Source organism: Dendrobates tinctorius, unplaced genomic scaffold (assembly GCF_039654945.1).
Source record: "Dendrobates tinctorius isolate UK_male_01 unplaced genomic scaffold, ASM3965494v1 ptg000120l, whole genome shotgun sequence".
Lineage (NCBI taxonomy): Eukaryota > Metazoa > Chordata > Amphibia > Anura > Dendrobatidae > Dendrobates > Dendrobates tinctorius.
The window spans coordinates 20,107,134-20,130,390 of NW_027361788.1; the positions used below are offsets into that span (position 1 = coordinate 20,107,134).

The 23,257-nt window shown below is 45.4% G+C and overlaps 1 protein-coding gene across 9 annotated transcripts in view; it reads left to right on the forward strand.

Moving 5' to 3' along the window:
* The first annotated feature begins 6,156 nt into the window (after positions 1 to 6,156).
* The window catches only part of HUWE1 (HECT, UBA and WWE domain containing E3 ubiquitin protein ligase 1), a 234,366-nt gene continuing 217,265 nt past the window's right edge, over positions 6,157 to 23,257 (forward strand). For 8 of the 9 annotated variants that reach the window (XM_073590843.1, XM_073590850.1, XM_073590848.1 and 5 more), the window contains exons 1-2: positions 6,157 to 6,295; positions 22,000 to 22,139. The gene's annotated coding sequence lies outside the window, so the exon portion shown is untranslated. Of the gene's footprint in view, positions 6,296 to 21,999; positions 22,178 to 23,257 lie in introns of all 9 variants that reach the window. The other variant, XM_073590844.1, reaches the window with a different exon arrangement.

Sequence of the window (23,257 nt, forward strand, 5' to 3'; positions counted from 1 at the left end):
TTTGTTCAACTATCTCCAAGTCCGCAGTCTTCCGTCTGAGAACAGTGCGACTGACCTTCCTTCCTGGAATCACAGTAGCTACCATCCCCATGCAGTGGAAAGTCCCCTTCCCATCTAACGTGATATTATGATCGACGTTGTCCACAGCGAACAGCAGTGCCATATCCAGTCTGTCTATGGTACCACCGAGTACATCCTGGCCAACAGAAGCAGCAGCGTTTTAATCGAATTGCTGAACTTCCGACTATGATGAACAATATCCCATGGCTGAGAGACTGCCCACAAGAAATTGAGACCTGAAATGATGATGGAGCTGGACTGCTAACCCAAGCTGCAATGGAGCTACTACAGCCCTGGGACGTACAGCCTGAACAACTGATTGTCCAATGCTTGCGACCTTCCTGTGAATGTCCTTTCCAACGAAGAGGGTTTCAAGCAAGCAAAGCAAACTCAGGGGGAGATAATCTAAGGCAGACTGACATTCAAGCGAAGAAGTCTTCGGATATTCATCGGTTGAAGATGGGATCTTAGACTTGATATCGCTCTTGATTAGTTTGGCCGCAGTCTCTATGATGGCTCTCTTCTGGGCTTCTTCATCCGTTTCCTGACTACAGAAATAGTCCCTCAGGATTATTCTGGTCTTTTCACGGAACGTTACAATGTTAGGCAACCCTTTACACTCTGCTATGAATAGCGAATCGCCATACCTCTCCTCCAGCCTATACCTCAGCCATTTATTACTATAGGCAGCACTGTCTCCTTCTACAAGATACTCCGTCATTTTCTTTGCAAGATCTGTTACAGTCAGCTGCTCTTCGTTGTCCTCGAGAAATGCCCACATTCTCAAGAACGCTTGCTCTTGGTCCATGTTCATCGGCCTCCCTACCTTCCGCGGTTTCTTTGTTGTAGATCCACCACGACGCATAGGAATGCCGTAATTTATCCGAAATTTAATGTCACATGAACGATGATACAGACAGTCTGCAGCATGTAAGTCCTTCCCAAAGTACACGATTCTCCCTTGAATGGTGACTGCCCAGTCATCATTACGCTGTTTGCAATGTGACAAGATGGACCTTACAAATCCATCCGTTTTAACAAAGCTATAGTCATCGAAATCACTACTAGATCTTGTCGTCACCACTTCATGTCCACAGAACAAACACTGCGTCGTGCTATCATAGGATCCAGTAGACACCCGTGTACCTCTCTTGGCAGGTGAACGATGAACGGAAGTAGCTTTCTTATGCAAGTCTATTTGCTTCTTGTTTATGTAGTTCATACGACATCTCTTGTGCACCACTGCTCCAGCAGCTACCACAGTGCTAACGCCCCTCTCAATACTGGCTTTATTGATCCCTTCAGCTCCTTTCGCACCAATCACCACTCTTTCTCCATCATCTTCTACTTCATGGCTGCATAAGGAGCAAGTTTCTTGACTTTCCATCATTCTCAGCTCTGTAAAAGAAGATAAATAAATTGTTAAATAATAAATATAATAATAGTAGTAATTGTAAAAGAAATATGATAGACACTGAAAGGTGAGTAGCATTTAACATTTTACAGCTTTGGCGGCCATATTCTTTGACGTCACATTTGGACCCTTTGTGGTAACCCTATCTTGGTAAACTTTTAGTATGTTTTTCCCTACATGTAATACTACAAAAAAAAACAATAAAACGCTTTCTTGGAATTTGTTCAGGGTAAAGGATTTTTTTTGTATTTTGACTGGACTAAGGGAATCTTCTGCCGGTGGTTCTGTCTGAATCACGTATTTCAGAGATTTGCATGGAAACCCCAGTGTAAGCACTCAGTGTAGAGCACAGGATAAATGTGCAGGATGGCCTTACTGCGATCTTTGGGAGGCAGAATTAACAAATCAACAGCAGGTGAAGAATTGGTTTTATTTATTTTTTGCGCCATTCCTCCTGCGGCATAAGTGATTTGGTGACTTTATTCTTTGGGTCGGTGTGATTACAGCGATTCCAGATTTATGTCAGGTCTTTATGTTCGGCTCGTGTCACACACTAAAATACTCTTTTTATTGCACAAACTAGTTGTAACAACCCTGCTGGCATCGCTGCATGGCCTCCCATCCCCTGCACACCAACTTACTCACTGCTCCAGGTCATAATGTGATTTCTGTCTGCTGCCAGTCCCATGCTCTGTGCCTCTTGCTTCCTGTATGCTCTCTGCATGCTTCCTGGCTGTGTGCATAGGGGGACGGTGCCGGCACTCTCTGGAATCAGTGTGCACCTGCCTAATGTGCTCCCGGCCAATCATCAAGCGGTCTCTGGTATTTACGGCAGCTCCACCCAGTGGACCCTGTCTGTGCAATGTCCTAACTCAGTTATTGTCTTGCTGCTGAGCTGCCAGGCCTTGTTCTATGTTTTGCCTTCTCTGGAGGCTTTATTCCTAGCTTTGCTTTGTACTTGTCTGTCTGCCCTCCAGGAGGCAAAGTATCCTGGTCTCTGTGTCTTTGTTCTAGCCTTGTCTTGTACCTGTCTTGCCGTCCTCCAGGAGGCAGAATATCCTGGTCTCTGTGCTATGGCTCCTAGCCTTGCCTTGTACCTGTATATACCCTGGTCCTGTGTCCTTGGTCTTGTACCTTATCTTGCACTGTTACTTTGTCAGAACTCTGTCTGTCAGTCTCCTTGTCTTTGGCTTCTTTCCCTGCTGTGTCTGTCCTTGTGTCCTCTCTGTCTGCTTGTGCTCCGCACTCTTGCGGCTCTGCTTGTGCTCCGTACTCTTGCGGCTCTGCCCGTGCTCCATACCCTTGCGGCTCTGCCCGTGCTCCGCACTCTTGTGACTCTGCCTGCTCTGTACTCTTGCGGCTCTGCCCGTGCTCCGCACCCTTGTGGCTCTGCCTGTGCTCTGCACTCTTGCGGTTCTGCTTTGTTCTGGTTCTGCTGCTGCAGAACCTCTTGCTGCTCTACAGCTCTTCTCCACAGCTTTGCGGTTCTACTCCTGTGTGAACAGGTCCAAACCTGTTCCTTCATACTCCTTTTCTTCCTGCCTGTACCAGTACCTGCATTTGCTGTGTGAACAGGTCTCTACCTGTTCCTCCATACACCCTTCCTGTCTGTACCGATACCTGCACCCGCTGTGTGAACAGGTCTCTACCTCTTCCTCCATACACCATTCCTTCCGGTTTGTACCAGTACCTGCACCCGCTGTGTGAAAAGGACCCTACCTATTCCACACACCATACTTCCTGCCCGTGTCCCTGTGCCTTTCCAGTTGGTCCCTGCCCGTGTCTCAGCCGTGCCAGCCTTGTGGTCTCAGCCATGCCTGGCTGCCCTGTGTCTCAGCCGTGTCCATCTGCTACTCATGCCTGTTACCCGTACCGTCTGTGGGATCAGCAGCCACAGCAAGACACCACCCTGGAGTGGAACCTGGCAGCTGCCTGCCGCAAGAGCCTGACCTCACCATCAGAGGCTCCTGTGAAAACCAAGGCAGTCGTCTTAGTCACACCCCTTCCAGGGTAGTCTGGTTTGTGGCACAGTGGGGCCACAACCCCCGGGCTCACGCCCACCAGTCAGGGTGTGAGCGTGACACTAGTTTCTGCATCACCATATTTTAAAAGCTGTAATTTTTCCATATTTTGGGCCACAGTCATGTGAGGGCTTGTTTTTGCAGGGACGAATTGTTTTTATTGGTACCATTTTCAGACACATGACATTTTTTGATCACTTTCTATTTCGATTTTTGGGAGGCAGAATGAACAAAAACAAGCAATTAAGGATTTTTTTTTAATATCATTCCACGCGTGGTAAAATTGATGACAGTTTTATTCTTCAGGTTACTACAATTACAGCAATACTCCATTTGCATTTTTTTTCTACATTTTGGCGCTTTTACACAATAAAAACAATTCTATAGAAAAATTACTTATTTTTGCATAGCTTTATTCTAAGAGCTATAAGTTTTTTATTTTTTCTGCTGATGGAGCAGTATGATGGCTTGATTTTTGCGGGACAAGATGATGTTTTCAGCGGTACTATGATTATTTACGTTCGCCTTTCTGATCGTGATTTATTCCACTTTTTTGTTCAGCGGTATGATGATAAAGCACAGTTTTTTGCCTTTTTTTTCTGATGTTCTCTAAACGGGTTAACTAGTGGGACAGTTTAATAGAGCGGGTCGCTCTGGATGCCGCGATACCAAATATGTGTACTTTTCTTGTTTATATATTTTTCTTTCATAAAAATATTTATTCATGGTTATATTTTTTAAAAATTATTTTTTTTACTATGGGACTATCATTTTTTACAGGCTGATTGCTTGTATAGCATGGGGATGCAGCAGCATCCCTAAGCTATGCAAACGGTCAGCTCTGCACTGACAAAGTTGCTTCATCATGCACAGAGTATGATCTAACAATTTTGCTAGCTCTGGTGACCTTGATGTGGACATGACGACATCGGGTCACCATGGCAATCATCGGTACCCCGAGATGACATTGCGGGGTCTACGATCCAAGAGCAGAGGGGCTTTCTTCCTTCTGCCTGCTTGATCGCGGCATTTAGGGGGCTAAAGTGTCGGGAGTGGTGCGGGACGGCTCCTGGCACTGAGTGCTGGGTGTGAGCTGTCAGAATCAGCTAACACCTGGCGGTGATAAAATCACCAGGATGTATCCATATGTCTAAGGTCACAGGGAAGTATCGATACGTCTCAGGTGGTAAAGGGGTTTATATCTGCTCCTAGCTGTGAGCTTTTCTTCTGCTGGTTATGAAAGTTAAGCGGGATCCCATGCCGTTTTTTTTATTTCTTAATTTTGTACATAATGACCACGCGGCAATGATGAAAGCTGTCTCCAGCACCTGGTATCAGCGCGAACTGTACTGCTTTTCCCAGGCGCCAATATGTGTCACACGGACAGAAAACAGATACCAAAAAAGGATAAATATGCCGATCTATGCACTAACGAAAAAGTCTCTGGTAGATGATGGTTTTCAAACTTTAAAGAGAATCTGTCAGTAGCATCACCCCTCTTAAGCAGTCCATATGGGCATGTAGGTCACAGGAAGCTGAATACAATGATACCTCGATATCTGCGATCTGATGTCTTATTCTAGAGAAATCCATGTTTTTAATATGTAAATGAGCTGTTAAGATCTATGGGCCAGGCAAAGATCTCTGAGGCTAAGTGCACACGTAGATTTTCCTCCTGCGGATTTTTCCGCACAGATTTGAAGAAATCCGCAGGTCAAATGACCTGCATTTTTCCTGTGGATTTCCCCCTGCGGATTTGGAGAACGGAGCAGGTGGAAAACCGCACAAAAGAAGTGACATGCTGCAATTTTTGTACTGCACAAAAACCACGCGGAAAAAAAACGCAGCGTCTGCATAGCGTTTTTTTTTTGGAATTGATTTACATTATACTGTAAATCACACTGTAAATTACATTATACTGTAAATGACTTTGCAGATCCGCAGCGCTTCTGCGCGGTAAAATCCGCTGCGGATCCGCAGGAAAAATGCATCGTGTGCACATGGCCTGAGAGTTTGCTGCCAGGGCTTATTGTAAATGAAAGGAAGAGTTAACAGTGAGACATGTAATGACTGACAGTCTGCTCTCCTGATCTACATGTCCACACTGGTATCGCCTCCTTCTCCTTTGGTGAAGCCCCTTTAGGAATGAGACATTCCTGAGACGTCTTTACTTCTTTTCAGGGGGGCTTCCAGGGGGAAACAACTTTTAAATTTACTGCTTAAAAATTTGCGAGAAGCATTTTCCTTGTTTCCTGGCGGCAGTGTCTGTGCAGCAGTTTGTTTCTTGCTGCTCCGCTGTTACCAAGGTTTCTGGCCACTGCTGCATCCTTTCGGAGGCGGTCACTCTCCAGGGTAAGCTCAGCCTATCAGATTTCACCATACACATATATATACATATATTAAAAGCGCATGATAATCCTGTAGGACTGACACAGCCTGGCGTATAGAGGCCACAGGGCGCCATTGTACTCGAGCACCCGCTCTCCTCAGGCTCTCAAGTCTAGAGGCTCCTCCTATCCTGTCAGCAGCACATATCGCGAGATTTCCGGCCGCTGCGAGACTTGCCGACGTTCTCGCGAGATCTTGGTTCACAGGAGAAAAAGGCGGAGCAGAAAGGAGGGGGAAACTCTCGCGAGATCACAGGGTAGGAGCAGACGGTGGGGCGGGAGCTGCGTAGTCTCGCGAGACCAGGCAGCCGCGGCTCTTGCGCTCAGGGCTCCGGCAGTCAGTAGGGGGCTTCGGCTTGGTTTAAGATGGCGGAGGCGGCTGGAGCTCCAAAGTGAAGCTGCTGACGGACCAGGTAAACGGCCCCGCGGAGGGCGGGAGTGGCGGCGGGGATGTGGAGCCCGGGCAGCTGACACACGGAGGCGGCCTCAGCAGCACTGGCGGCCCCTCCTCCTGTCACCCGGGAAGCGGCTTCCCTCAGTCGGGGCTCGGCCTGTACTGCGTCGCTCCCTCATTTTCCCCTTTCTTGGGGCCTCTCCTCCCGCGTCTTCCGGCCGGAGCCGCCTGACACCCGCTAGGCCCAGGCCTGCTCTTACCCACACGGCCGTGTGCTCCCCTCACAGCGCCCCCGCCTGACCATGACCCAGCTCTTTTCTGCCGGTGCTTGTCGGGCGTCACGTGATGCGCTCCGGCCACCGCCGGGACTCTTAAAGCGACAGCCACTCCAAAAGTCAGACTCAGCCGGCTATTGTTCTCTGGTAGCAGCCAATTCACACTTTGTTGTTTTTTGTTTTTTTTTAAGGGGAGATTGTAATATCTCAATTATATTCCCTCCCTCCATGATCATTAATTTATCCCCTATCTACCTGCATAGATATTATTTTGGTGCAGTTCTCCTTTAACCACTGGTCACACATGCACGCACTGCCATGCACGCTCCTTCCTGCTGAACCTGCGCTGTGTATTGTCATGTGATCACTTCTACCAATTTGTATAAAGTTCATCTTAAATGGTTGGTCCAGTGAAAACAAACTATTACCGTTTCTGCTCCATTTATTCTCTGATTATGTTGGGGGGGAAAAGTCTAGTTCTCAATGGACAACCCTTTTAATCTATTTTTATTTTAGATAACTTTATTTACACAAGCTTGAACACATACCCCTAACACTAGATTACAGACAAGCTTACGACTTTGATTATCGGTGTAATTATGTCTGCGTGGTGCTGCTCTGCGTGTGTGTGTGTGTGTGATGCACATTGACGCATGTTTACGTACGTTCTAGACCACCTTTTTTGGTAAATTAATTTTTTTTGGGGGGGGTGTTCTCAAATTTTGGCATGTACCACAAGTAAAAAGTTTTTTTTAATTTGTAGCAGGATGCAATGATATATTTCAGGGTGAGCTTCATTGGTAGACTTGGGATGTGTAATTTCCCCCCCCCCCCTTGCACATTAGATGGCTGTCGGCAGGCATCATTGTGTTCTCAATACTTCCCTTGCCACGACTTGTCTCTGTGCCCTACAAAAAAGTGGTTAAATTGAACAGGCTGGATCCTCAGATCCTTCTCTCTTCCCCCAACGTGATCGATCAGGGGTCAGAGCTTGAGCCCATTCCCTCTGAAATCGACGGGATCAGCCGGTTTGTACCGGGGCCTGTAGTAGCCATTAATAAACGTGGGCCGTTAAGTTCAGAGATCAGGGTACAGCTGCCAAGTAGTGTCGCCGTTGGGTAGAATTTCGCCTCTGTACATGTAAGACAATTCAGTGCTTTGGTATTGTTCCCTATTTGAGCCGCCATATGAGGGAACTACAGCTCCACAGTGGTAAGTTCAGTTAGTTTAGTAATAAAAGATATTTTTGTTTCACAGATTTTGCTAATTTCAAGACATAGAGATTTATATTTGTTAGCTAGCTAGATGGTTTTGCGCCATATTTTTTCTATTAATGACTAAAGATAGGAAAAAATTAACATAATTCCTATTTTAAAGGGGTTGTCTCACTTTCAAAATGCGGCCGTAAGGACGACCAATTAATTCCTCCCCCCCATGCAGTGGGACCGGCTGCTAATCTTATGTCAATGGGGGACCTATCAAATCTGTCTGCGAGGGAGATATAAAGGAGGATTGGGCATGTTGAATTTTTTTATGCCCGATCTTTGTCGTTAGAGGTGACAAGTGACTGAAAGCGGCTTCTCTCCTCTTCACATCAGAAGGACCTTCACGGTCAGAATGAGCATGCATCTGTATAAAGAAGCCATCTGACAGTGATTGTCTATGGCCATCTTTTTAGAGCCCCATTGATAAGAACTGTAGATTTCCAGCTCTGCAATAACACAACTTATGCTCTGTATCTTCGCTCCAGGATCTTCGCTCCAGGAACTGAGACTCAATCTGAAGATATTTTGAGGATAGTTGCTGAGAATTTCTATAAGTGGATTGGTGGTTGTCTTCAGCTGCTCGTTTAAAGTGAAATTGTCATGCTGTAAATGGTCTCTGATGTGCCTTTGCGGGATGCTATATGGCTGATTTGACTTGTGGACCTTATTTTGTGGGAACTGTTTTAGTACGACTTGTATTTTATTCATTGACATCCCTGGTGTTTATGGAAGAGTCCAGTGGGCTGTCCTACTCAAGTGATTGACAGTCAGCCGACTCTGCACAGTGCCATACATCTAGTGGACACTTCTGGGTGCTGCAGCTCAGCTCCTAATCAAATAATTTGTCAGTGTAATGGAAAAACCCTTCAAGCCTTGGCCATATTTGTTAAATTTATGCTTTTGGTTTCCTTTCCAGGAGAAGACAAGCCATGACCTTCCCACCACTGTCATAAATGATGACATGAATAATAACAGTGGGAGTTTTTTTTTTTTAGTTGACTTTCACTGAGACGTCCTGGTCACACGTGGCCTGATGTGACCCTGAGAAATAACCGAATTTCACAATTGGCAGTCCTGACACCGGAGATGAATGCAGTTATTCCTACTCAGAGGGTGTGCGGAGAGGAAGACGTCCTGCCAGTGTATGTGAGGCATCCACCCGCCTTACTGCATTTAAAGGGATTTTTCCATAAATCAAGTTTCACATATGCTTTGGACAGGCGAGAACTACTTGTTTGGTGCAATGGTGAGAGCTGAGACTTCGAAGTCATGCATTGTTGCTCCATTCATTCTGCGACAGTAAGCAACTGTGTAGTATAAAAGGGGTCTTGGCGGTCAGACTCCCACTGATCTAGAATAGAGTTGAGCAGAAATATTCCAGGAACGGTCCGGTGGCCACGTTTATATTTTATGGAGACTGACCAGAGCCCCACAAAATGGGACCTTTTCTGACTAATAGGCCTGGAACCATGTCATCGTCTTGGCGTGATGTCTGTGACATTGCTGCGGGTCTAGTAGTCTGAAGATGGGCAGGTAGGAGGACAGTTACAGGATATGGTAAGATATTAAACTAAGGACAACTATTAAAGAAGTCAAATGTCACTTGACTATGCTCTGTATTTCTAATCGGTGGGTGGTCGACTGCTAGAAGACCCCAATAGAGACAGTCCTCAAATGGGTACGTCATTGCATTAGATAAGCAGCTATATGTAATACTTTGTTCTTCCAGTGGTGGCGCTGCACGTCAAGTGACCACCTGCTTCTGAATTCCCCATGGATAGATGTAATTTTTTTTTTGTTTGTGCATCTGCATTCACTTTTCATACCGCCGTCCAGTCTATAGAGATGTGAAGAGTTCTGCGGTATCGTGTGGCATTGAGAAATATACATGTGACATTGAGCCCGGCCGCTGATGGCCCAGCCTAGTTATCGGCACTAAGTGCTTCTTTTTCGCTTGTAAACAGAGACATCTGATCCTATCCACAAGTTATCGGATTGTGCTGACCGGTCAAGGCATGTGTCATTAGTACAACCTATGCGCTGTTATTATTTTGGCAGATGGTATTAAAATAAGTAACACTATTTGACCTCACAATCCTTTAAATATGGGTGGGAAGCAATCTGCTGTGGATTACCTGACATATTTAGAACAGAGTGGAGGCAGAAGTGATTGATCAAGCCTGACCTGTATAGATAATTATTGGGTGTGAGGAGCAGTGTTTGGCGGCAATGTACATCTCCCATAGTTGGCTGCTAATATTAGGAACCAAAGCGTTCTGTCCAGGTAAGGCTATGTGCACACGCTGCAGATTCATCTGCGGGTTTTTTCCCGCGGAACCGCAGGTAAAACCACAGGTAAAGTGACCTGCGGTTTCACACCTCTACTATGTTAAAGGTGTGAAACCGCAGCGGAATCTGCAGAACCGATTGACATGCTGCGGAAAAAAACGCAGCGTGAGCACAGCGGTTTTGAAAACCCATAGGGTTACATGGTACTGTACCATGTCTGCAGAACTGCTGTGGTTCCGCAGGGCCAAAACCGCAGCGGAACCGCAGCAAAAACCGCAGCCTGTGCACATAGCCTTATAGTCTGTGAGCCCTGTGCATCAAGGTGTTTACACCATTGTCCCGTAAAGCGCAATAAAATGTTTTAAAATATATATTTCTTTTATTATACCAGTCCCGGATCACTTTCTCAAAGATGACTACACTGGGATTATGCGTGGTGGAGCCCTCTGCCAAATTAATCATAATTTTATCATCTTTATAGTAGTCATGTAACTTTCTTCCTTAGTCTGGTTCCATACATCTGTGCTCAGATTGAAATATCAGGGCCAACGGTCGGTCGGACCTGCAATTACTGGCTGAACCTGGACATCTTAGGCACTGCCAGGAGCAGGTGATCATGTCACCACAAGTATGCAAATTGTGACTGTAGGCTTGAACCCCAAGCCTTGACAACCTCTTTAAAGGGACTCTCCGCTGTGTACAATCACTACTTGGTAGAAAGGGCCTGGACAATAAACTGATATTTGACCCCCTGCAATCTGTTGTAATCTGCTGACAGCACCCCCATTGAGGAAATGAAGAAATTAAAGCCCCCGTTACACACTGCGATATCGCTAGCAATATCGCTGTAAAGTCACCGATTTAGTGACGTTACAGCGATATTGCTAGCGATATTGCGGCATGTGATACTTACCTCCGACCGGCTCCCCCGCTGGCTATCGCTGATCGCGCGAGAAGCTGCTGGACCATTCCTCGTCGTCCACTTCCTGCGGCGCTTCCTGCTGTGACGACGAGCGACGCGTGGAGCCGGGCGGGAGGACGCAGGATTGCCGCGTCTGACAGGTAAGTAGCGATCCCCGTCCCCTGCGATGTCGCTGGTGAGATCTGCCTGAGTGGCAGCTCACTAGCGACCACCCAGCGATGCACCAGCGATCCTGACCGCGTCATATCGCTGGTCGGAATCGCTGGTGAGTCGCTAGGTGTAACGGTACCCTAAGTGTCAATTCACATCAATGGGACAGATCCTCTGTAGTGAGAGGCAGTCTTTACCAACAATACCTACTCTGGCTGAGATGAGAATCCTGAAAAGGACCCCCCTCCCACCACCACAATGTTACCAATATTCTAATGGGGTATATGAGAATGGGTTGTTGATGCTGGATCACCCTTTTAATTGGAAAGAATGGGACTCTGTGTCCCTAAATGAACCTCTTGGCCTGGGAAGGTGGGGATTACATATATTGCTCATATCACTCTATTTGCTTTTTTCTAATAAACTAATCTGATCTGGGTATAATATTTTGCTACTGTATTCTGAACATACTAGAAGAGAGAGAAGAGTGATAAATTAAATAAACAAAGACGTTATAAAATGGTAAAATGTAATAACTTACACCAAACACCCACGAAAACTTAAAGGTTTGATTTTGATGACCTATTCTTAAGGTGGGTCATTCATGTCAAAACGCTGTTGGCCTCCCCTGCCAGCGATCAGTTGTTTGCAGGTACTGCGGTGGCCAGATACAGTGTACGGAGCCGTAACCGCACAGCATCATGCACCGTGCAGTGGTAGTTCTCCGGTACTGCAGCTCAGCTTCCTCTCTCTTGGAATGGCCAGAACGCATTGTATGGAGCAATGCTGTTTTGTTGGGAGTGTCTATTTTTGCACTCCCACCGATTTGATATTGACGGACTACTGTAAATATAGGTAATCAATATCATAGACACTATTTAAATAGAAGTGCCTACTTAAAGGGAATCTGTCACCCCATTTTTGGACTATAAGCTGCAGCCACCGCCATCAGGGGCTTAGGCTAGTTTCAGACTAGCGTTTTTTTGCCAGCAGCGCACACCGCTGCTAAGCCCTGCCCCCTCCGGTCATCTCCACCTAGTATCTCACACGGCTGCATGCGATCTGCACACCCTGGCTTTAGCATAGGGTGTGCAGACCGTGCGCTAGTAGAATTTTGCGTGCGCTGTGCCCTTTTGACGGTGCGCCGAACGCACCATGTTGCATTTTGGTCCGCTCGGAGCACTGTCAAAAGGGCGCAGCGCACGGTCTGCGCACCCTATGCTAAAGATAGGGTGTGCAGAATGCTGTAGATAAGCCCCTGATGGCAGTGCCTGCAGCTTATAGTCCAAAAATGGGGTGACAGATTCCCTGTGCCCAAAAATAATCAAGTTGTCCCCATATCTCTAGGATATGACTATGACTTTCATTTGAGTGTCTGCATTTGAGTGTCTGCAATCAGCTGGTCACCAGTGGCCTTCCCCCGAAGGGCATAAGTGGTCGTTTTATAAGGAGGTGTCTGAACAGGATGTGCCTGTATTTTATGTCTTGTTGGTTTTGTCTCCTGATTCTCGGACAACTGGCTCTTTTAAAGTTTTATATTTAGCCCATCCCTGATTACATTTATTTGACATGAAAGCTAATTAGCACTTAACATAATTTCTGTCATTGTTTATCTGCTGCAATTCACACTGAAATGCATGTGGATTTACCACCCTGTCCTGTGAGAAACCTTGGCTATAGGCTGCTGGTTATAATAGAGTTGCCCAGTATGATGGGCATTCATTAATTTCCCCTGACCCACTTTCTATGGACTGAGCAATTAAACTTTGCACAGTTATTAGTCCTTCTCTACATAGGTGCCACCTAGGGACACACTTCTCCCATCTCTTTAAGCAACTGTAAACACTTCGCTTGTATAAGTTGACAGGTTGCTCCAAAAGCCACGTTGTGACTTCGGAAATCAGTCTCATCTGGAAAATACTTGCCCTTCAAAAATAACTTCATTGTTGGAAAGAGGTGGAAGTCTGATGTTGTGCGGTTGAATGAATAAGGGGGATACGGTAGAATTTCAAAGCCACAGGAGCATGCTTCCATTTGGGCAACATATGAGTGGTGAACTGGTGCATTGTCTTGCAGAAGGCAGACAGCTTTGGTGAGCAAGGCATGTCTCTTGGTTTTGATGGCCTCCCGCAATTTCCGCAGCAGAGAAGCATAATACCGTATTTTTCGCTTTGTAAGACGCACTCCCCCCCCCCCCCCCCCCCCAAAAAAAAAAAAAAAAAATTTGGGGGGGGAAATAGGGGTGCGTCTTACAATGCAGATATACTTTTTTTTTTTTTTTTGTGCTGCCGCTGCGGGTGTCCGGTGCTTGCCGCCACCGAGCTGTCATCTCCCGAGACTTCAGTGCCGAGATCTCAATCTGCGCTTGCACGGCGGCCATTTTCCTGGAAGCAGTCCACCGCACAGGGCATTGCAAGCAGGGATGGAACGGCAGAGCCCCCATGCATCGGGGGACACAGCGCGGCGGTGGCAGCACCAGCACCCGGCAGCATCGGGGGACAGAGCGGTAAGCAGTAAGATGCCTGGATTACACTGTAAGAAGCACCACCATTTTATTAAAGTTTTTTCCTATTTTTCTGCTCAAAATTTGGGGTGCGTCTTATAAAGCGAAAAATACGGTATGCCCCAGTGATCTTGGAACCCTTTGCTAGGAAATCCATTAATATTATACTGTGAGCATGACCTTGCCTGCAGAGGTTTGAGCACGTGCCTTCTCTGGAGGCAGTGAGTCTTGATGCTTCCATTGCTTCAACTATACTTTAGTCTCAGGATCACAGTGATGAACCCAGCTTTCATCCTGTGTGATCAGTCTGTTGAAAGTCCTGGTCTCCATGGCACATCGTCAATAGAGCCTGAGAGCATTCGACTCGTCCCTGCTTCTGGAAAGGTGTGAGCAGCTGGGGAACCCAGCGAGTGAACACCTTATGCATGTGAAGATGGTCTTGGATGATATTTTTTCCACAAACCCCACACAAATCTTGACATTTTGGGCTAGGGTGGAGAATGGATAAGCTGCGATTTTCCAAAATGGCGACCTCCACTTGGTGTATGGTGTGTTCATCTATAGCAGAGCAGGGTCGCCCTGGAATTGGAACTGTTTGTACCGAAGACCGACCACATTTGAATTGACGATGCCAGTTCTTGACTAAATCGTATGATGGGGAATCATCACCATAATAAATAATACATTTTATTTCTATAGCGCCGACATATTCCGCAGCACTTTACATTTCAGAGAGGATTTGTACAGACAATAGACATTACAGCATAACAATCACATAGATTATAACAAATACCAAGAGGAATGAGGGCCCTGCTCGCAAGCTTACAGTCTGAGGAAAAAGGTAGACAAGAAAGGTGGGTGGTAACAATTGCCCTGATTGTTTGGACCAGCCGTAATGTTAAGTGTGTAACAGTACAGACACAGAGGGCTAATGGATGCATAAAGCATGTGGGAACATGATGTGGGGAACCTGGTTATGGTAAAACTTTTGGCTGTGCCACCCAGGGTTAGATTGTTTAATGTGTTGAGGCGGTAGGCCAGTCTGAATAAATGTGTCTTCGGGAACGCTTACAATTGTGAGCATTGGGGACTAATCGTATTGACCTGGGAAGTACATTCCAAAGAATTGGTGCAGCACGTGTAAAGTCTTGGAGACGGGAGTGGGAGGTTCTGATTATTGAGGATGCTAACCTCAGGTCATCAGCAGAACGGAGGGCACGGGTAGGGTGGTATACTGAAACGAGGGAGGAGATGTATGGTGGTGCTGAGCCATGGAGAGCTTTGTGGGTGAGGGTAATAAGTTTGTACTGGAATCTGGAGTGGATGGGTACCCAGTGTAATGACTGGCACAGGGTAGAGGCAACGGTGTAACGATTGGTGAGGAATATGATCTTGGCTGCAGCATTCAAGACAGATTGAAGAGGGGAGAGTTTGGTAAGATGGAGACCGATTTAGAAGAGTTACAATAGACGAGAATGAATAAGAAAAACAGAGGCTATGTGCACACACTGCGGATTGGTCTGCGGATTCTTATCTGCGGAACCGCAGGTAAAATGACCTGCGGACTGGCCTGCGGTTTTGCCTTGCGGTTTGCCACCTGGACAATGGAATAGATGGCAAACCGCAGCAGAATCCGCAGAAACAATTGACATGTCAATTCTTTCTACGGATTCAAAACCGCAGCTTTTCTGCAGTTAAAAATCCGCAGCATGTGCACAGCAGAATGTAAATCCCATAGGATAACATGCTACTGTACACTGTCTGCAGAACTGCTGCGGCCAAAACCGCAGCGTGTGCACATAGCCTAAGAGTTTTTGTGGAGTCAAAAGTAAGAAAAGGTCGAATTCTAGAAATGTTTTTGAGGCGCAGATAATAAGAGCGAGCCAGTGATCATATGTGGGGGGGGGGACAAAGGAAAGCTCGGAGTCAAGCATGACCCCAAGACAGCGGGCATGTTGCTGGGGAGTAATAGTGGAACCACACACAGAAATGGCAATGTCGGGTATAGGTACATTAGTAGAGGGAGGAAACACCAGGAGTTCAGTCTTTGACAGGTTCAGTTTCAGATACAGTGAGGACATGATGTTACACAGCGTTTAGACCATCGCTGGTGTTTTCTAGAAAGGCTGGCGTGATGTCAGGAGAAGAAGCGTATAATTGGGTGTCATCAGCATAGAGATGGTACTGGAAACCAAATCTACTGATTGTTTGACCAATAGGGGCAGTGTACAAGGAGAAGAGGAGGGGGCCTAGAACCGATCCTTGAGGAACCCCAACAGTAAGGGGAAGATGAGGAGGAACACGCAAAAGATACAATAAAGGAGCGGTCAGAGACATAGACCTCTTTCATCTCATCGACTTTCAAGTAAAGGCACTTGATGACTGCTGTGTATTCCATTGTGTCCATTATCAAACCTCACACCACTTCAACACCTGTGAAATCAAGACAGCTATCAGTTCTGAGTTGCAAATTGGCATGTAACATATAGAAACTTACAGGGGTTGGACAAAATAATCGAAGGACCTGGAAACATCAACAAAAGTTAGTTTAATATGGTGTAGGTGCACCTTTTGCGGCAGTTACAGCCTCAATTATTCGAGGTATGGATTCATACAAGGTGTGAATTGTTTCCAAAGGAATTGTAGCCCATTCTTCAGTTAAAACACCCTCCAGTTCTTTGAGCGACGATGGTGGCGGAAATCGACGTCTAACTTGAATATCTAAAATCGACCATAAATGCTCAATGTTGAGGTCTGGGGATTGTGGGGGCCAGATGAGATGCTCAACTTCATTAGAATGTTCCTTGTGCCATGCTTTAACGATTCTAGCTGTATGAATTGGTGCATGATTATCCTGAAAGATGGCGTTCCCCTCCGTGAACCATGCTTGAACCATAGGATGCACTTGGTCGCCCAAAATGCCTAAATAATCTCTGCTGTTAATTCTTCCATGAAGGGATATCATTGGCCCGGTGGATCGCCACGAAATAGCACCCCAGATCATCACAGAACCTCCGCCATGTTTTACGGTTTGGGAGAAGGCAGTCTGTATGGAATGCTTCTTTCGGCTGACTCCAAACGTACACTCGGTCGGAAATGGGGTAAACTATGATTCGTCTGAGAATCACATGTTTCCACTGCTCGAGGGACCAATGTTTCTACACCACTCTAAACGCTTGGAAACATTTGTCATTGAGAGCAGCGGTTTTCTAATTGCAGCTCTTCCGTGGAATCCAGATTTGTGCAGCTCCCGACGAACAATTTTCATGGAAACTGGGTTCTGTAGGTGTTCATTGAGCTCAGCAGTGATTTTCGGAGCTGTGGTCTTGCGATCTTCTCTCACAATTCGCTTTAGAGTCTGACGGTCTCTCTCAGTCAACTTCGATTTTCCGCCGGACCTGTGCTTTGCTGCGGACGTTTTTTCCTTCTCTTTCAAACTCAGTCATTACTTTGGAGACAGTACCTCTTGACACGCCAAGCGTTCTGGCACTTTCTGTTACACTAGTGCCTGCCATACGAGCACCAACAATTTGGCCTCTTTGAAAATCCGAGAGGTCTGCCATTGGTATCAGGTTCTCATCAATGTTCTTACAATTCTGCAAAACAAACAGTTAATTTACATACACATACCACCTAACACAAATAATCAACTACAAAACATTACCATATGTCACGGTTTGCATGTTTATAACATGTTCGAAGATTATGATGCCAAAACGTTAGGTGTTTCCATTATTTTGTCCAACCCCTGTATATCATTACACGTGCAGTTTGTGTAAATAGAAGTTGCTCAGGGGAAATCTTTAATGAATGCCCCTCGTATCACTGGACATTGGGCTCTGAGCTACAGGATGGTTGGCAAAGGCAGTTTTGCATATATTCACTATATTCAGCGGTCTGACTGTATAAAATGGTGCTAAAGCCGAGGATAAAATTTGCCATAGTTCCCCTCCAGTTGTATCATTGCATAGTCAACGTCAGACTTGGATCGGTCCAGTGTGCAGACTGCTGGAAACGTCATGGACACCTATGAGGCTGTATGTTTGGGTCAGGCATTGCGACCCTTTATACATTCTATGAAATTCACTCTTGTTAACCCACAGGGTTCATGATGGTTGTGATGCGGACCTAATGCGGATTACTGGAACTAGATCTCTAAAATAGAGATGCTTGTGCCCAGGTTGAAAGTGTTAATGCTAGTTATGCGTGAAGTGATGGGTGTGTAGTGTCTCTGCTATATAATCCAAGCCGCTTCCTGCTCAATAAAACAATGAAATGCTTTTTTAATTAGTTGCAAGGCCTGACGATCAAGGCAAAGCCTGTATGGTGGCACACAATTCTCTTACAGGACCAACTCCTACAATGTATAATAAATTAGGTACAGTATACAATGCAGGATGTGCTGTAAATGTTTTCATAAGAATTTGAGAAAGTTATGAAATGTCCTTTAAGGCTAAGTGCCCACGTTGCAGAAATGCTGCGGAAATGGCCACCTGCTGCTGGTAAAACGCATGGGGAATTCGCGGTTTGCAAACATTTTTAGCTTGCAGAATGCTTGCGCTTTCCGAGCGATTTGAAGTATTGTGATTGACAGGTTAGTCACACTTGTCAAGCATAGTGCTTGACAAGTGTGACCAACTTTTTACTATTGATGCTGCCTATGCAGCATCAGTAGTAAAAGGATGTTAAAAATATAGGATATACTCATCTTCTGGCGGCCCCCGGAGTCTTCCCACCCTTCAGCGACACTGCCGGCAACTTCCGTTCCCATGGATGCCTTGCTACAATGACCTCTGACGTAGTATCACGCGAGACCGCTACGTCATCAGAGGTCATTCGCGCAATGCATCCCTGGGAGCGGAAGATGTTGGCAGCATGGCTGAGAGGTGAGAGGATTCTGGGGGCCGCCAGAAGGTGAGTATATCCCTATTTATTTTATTTCTATTTTTTACAAAGACATGGTACCCAGGGCCTGGAGAAGAGTCCGACGCCTCCCATCCTCATACAATGCCGTCCTCTTCTTGCCTTTCTGTAGTGGCTCCGGCGCAGGCGCACTGCTCTGCCCTGTTGAGGGCAGAGCAGAGTCCTGCGGTGCGCAGGCGTTGGGAGAGGTCTGGAGCCTGCTCACTGCAGTATTCTGCTCTGCCCTCTGCCCTGCGTCGGAGCCACTACAGGAAGGGAAGAAGAGGACGGCATCGTATGAAGATGGGAGGCACCGGACCGCGACACCCACCGGACCGCCCCCTCTGGTGAGTATAATCTAACATGTTTTTCTTATCTTTCAGGTTACATTGGGGGCTTATCTACAGCATTACAGAATGCTGTAGATAAGCCCCTGATGTCAATGCCAGCAGCTGACAGATTCCCTTTAAAGGAGTGGCCTAAACTTTTCTTCAGCAGCATCAAGCTCCTCTCCCTCCAAGCTTCCTGATTTCTGGGAGGGCAGGATATGCACTCTTGATTTGACAGGTGGAACCAGCGGGCATGGTAGCGCTGCTGGCCGGAGAGGAGCGCCTTCTTAGAGGCAGCTTAATGCATCTGCAGTGTCGGTGTGCACGGATTGCAGGATCCTGCAGTTTCTGTAGTTTTCTAGGAAACCGACCGCTGCCAATAACCTAGCCAGCTATACTCTAAAAATTAAGAAAGGTGGGATTTTCAATTTTACAATTTGCAGAGATGCTTTTTTTTTTTTTTCCCTATGTACTTTGCTGTAAAATTGCAGTCAGTACAGCATTTATCCATATGTGAAGCATAAAGGTGTTCTTACCACTTTTTCTGTCTTTTTGATATTTAATATCCTGGAGGTACTGAATATTGTTCAATTATCACGTTTCCAGCCCAGTATTGGAAACGTCGTCCTGAAGGGCTGCAGCGGGATAAAACACTGAGGCATTGTGGATTCGAATGTCGCTTGTTGCTGCCGGCCATGTTAGTGTGACTGCACTGTGCATTAATTGGATTACTAGGCAGGAAGTCATCTGCATGATATAATATACCGGGGGTGTGCAGGGTCAGGAGCAGGCGCATTTATCAATGTAATCTAGTTTCGATGCAGTGTTTGTACAGAACGGTCAGACCACTGAGAAGAAATGCCGTGGTCACTCACTTTGCAGGATCCGGTCGTCTTTCCCTTTAAATAATTGCTATTGACACCGTATGAGGAGTAATAGGGTGCTCCTACAGCTGAGACAGAGACTTTGCCTAGTGCATACTGGGAGTTGTAGTCTCACAGGTAGGATTTACATCATGCGCTTGTTGCTATTTGCTTGATGCCAAATAATTGTTTGCACAGGTGCGAATGAGCAAATACAAGGAAGAGGCGTCTGCAGCATTTTATTCTGGTTGTAATGTGTAAGTGAAGGAATGTGATACACCACGACTATCCAAGACTGACATATGGTGCCAGATTAAAGGGACTAACAAGTGGACGGGTCTCCGGAGGCCTCTCCATTGCCTGCAGGAAGCATTAGGCTATGTGCACACGTTAAGTATTTGCAGCAGATTATTCTGCTGCAAAAGTGTTGGCTCCACCTGGTGGGCTGTACCCCTTATTTAGCCATATGCAGGTTTAGATTTGGCTCACATCTATTTCTTTCCATCAGAGGGGATCCTTTCCAGAAACATATGTCAGATGAAAGGCTACATTTACAGATGGTGAGAATTGATTCACGGGACCTGGTCCAGTGGTCATGTCAGTAATCTATAGCAGGATCCCTAAGAACCATATCCCACCTGCCAGAATCTGTCTCCTTTTTTTAATTTATTTTCTCTTTACATTGGCTAGCCCGGCGCAACATCATTGTTGCGGCCTAACACAAATGTGACATACTAATCAAAAGAGCCACAGATTTTGGCAGGTAAGAGTTGTTTCATAAGACTCCTAACTGGTTGTCGCTGGACCACATCCTACAAATCAATCCACACTAATTCAAGTTGCATCTTATGCCACTGTCAGTCCTACAGTGACTTCTGCTACCGGTAGGCATGTGCTCCCATAGCAAAGGCTTTTCTTTTTTTTTATGCACAGTCTAAATCGGAGTTTTCTAAAGCTCCGAAAACCCCTACTAGTAAAAGTCATTCTATGCAAATGACAGAAAAATTGTCAGTCTTGACAGTCAGTCTTTAGTCACTTTTTCATGTTTTTCTATTGCCAAATGCATTTTATACATGGTTTATCAAAAGGCAAGAAAGCTTCTATAGTGTTTGGACAAACTGGGAGAAGAATGGAAAGGTAAAGTATTTTCAGATTGGGAAAGCGGACTACAATTTTTCCACAAGCCTTTGAGAAATTGAAAGCTCCAATGTTAGTTTCCATAGACATTTGCTTCACATCATGTTTTCTTTCTTTTTTACACTTTTGGAGTTGGTCACATATAAAAACCTATAAAGCAGTGTTTTTTTTTTTTCTAATCAGCCTGTTTTCTGATGACCTGGGCTTATGGTTACAGAAAGTGTCCCTGTCATCCATGTTGAAGGTCAAAATGTCAGCTCTTCCAATGGCAGTGTCTTTGTTATAGAGAACCGGAAGTGGGAAGTTTTTCCTCTTTATTCCAACTGCTCACTTAATCAGTTTTGCTTTATGTTTTTTTATCTGATATACGGTTCCAGAGAATATGGTCCTTTTTATTTTGTGCTAGTTTATATGGTCTTCGGGGAGTGTGGATCACAGGATAATAATGCATTGCAGCCTAAAGACACACCCCTGAGGATCATTTGAGCCACACCCCCTTATAAAGACCATAAGAATTAGCACTAAATATAATAAAGGTCCAGTGTGGCAAATTTAAAAAAAAAAAAAAACTCTCTATATATCTATATTCTCTGTCTATCTTTATTTTGAATACTCGGCAGCAGCGGGAATAACATAAGAGCTTAATCAGCCCACGTTTGTAATCTGTGCCCTCATTAATAATGCCTATATGTAGGGGGGGGGGGATTCACATGTAGCAATGAGGTCAGATCACATTTGCAGTCTTGCCATAATTGGGATACAGCAATTGGCCACATTTATTTGACTTATTTCACAAATGAAAGCCGCATCACCAGACTGCTCATCACAGTTTATGTTCAACTTGGGGCTCCTAACAAGGTCTAAGTGTTCATAGAAACATTCCTTTTTTAGGCCAGTGTCACACCAGTGCAATAAGGGCACAATTCCTTGCCAGACCACAAGTCCCATCGCCTAATTTAACGGCATTCTAAGGCTCTATTATGCTATTAGTTCAGTTGCTATCCTGTGAAATTGGTCTAATTGTAGATCTACCAGTATGAGAAGACATTGTATGGGCCGCTGTAACCATTTTCTTGCTTTATTTCCAGTTGGCACTGCATTTGTACTACATCCTCCTATCGAGTTCCTGCTTCCTTGAACTTTCTGGGCGACACTTGCGGTCTTGTAACAGACTCTTTCAAATGCTGTTTTCTGCTCCTTTTACGGTGCCCTGCTGGTTCCAGCTAGAGTAAGTTGAAGAGGAAATATAGTCACCCGTTTTCAGACGTAAGTGGGAGTGGAGAAGGGTATGACGAAAAAGATTTTATATTGATGGCCTGTGATCTGTATGTATGAGAACCACGCCTCATGCTCGCCAGGGAGCAGAACAAAGACACGGCGGCACTCTGGGACCCCCAACGTTCTTTAACACAGTACAAGTCCAATGCCGCTGTGTCTGGGACTACAGATTAGTTCCAATCACTTCAGTTGATTGACCCGCAGACACAACTGCATGCATATAGACATCAGTGTCAAGTACTACAGTGATCGGACAGGATTGCTGCGTCCCTATCTTCTGTTAATAAGCTGGGTCTGGACCTCACTATAAAATACAGGTCATCAAGGTAAAATGCCTTTTAAATTAAATGAATCATAAGAAAACTACTTACTGCATAAAAGGGTTGTCCACTGCTGCAACAGTGTAAAAAAACAAACAAACTGTAAAATAAAAGTACCCCATACGTGCCTCCTGTACCAATGCCGCTCCAGTGATGTCCGTGGTGGTTCTCCAGGCGCTTGCTTTGTATTGGCTGCAGGGCTCGCATGATAGTCAGTGGGCTGCTATTGAGCTATTTTCCTCTTCCTACTGACGAACCTCCAAAATCGTCAGTGAGGCGTATAGGGTTTTTTTTTTTTTTTTGTTGTGTTTTTTTTTTTTTTTTTTTTATACAACATAGGATTCAATTATTTAAGAAATTCTTAGTAGTGAATAATCTCCTTTTTGTGTTTATTTTTTTAGTTAAATGTGTCTCCTTTTTTTTCCTTTTATTATAAAACGGAAAAAGGCAAAAAGTCTTTAAACTAGAACTATTTAGTTTACAGAAGACATTTTTCAGCAGTCTCATAATCACTACAGACAGGAGACAGGATTAGTGTCAGATAACACCTCTATACACAGCTGATGGCACATGATTCACCAATCACAATAGGGAGCAATGGGGGCAGGGTAGATCTTGGTTTACTGTTTGTATTATACTGTTAAATGTATTTTTCTGAATCAGATACTTTTTAACATAAAAGCCTTGTTTATGTAATAGTTATGACACCAGATTTTCGTTAAAAGAAATGTAAGTGTTCGGTTTTTGC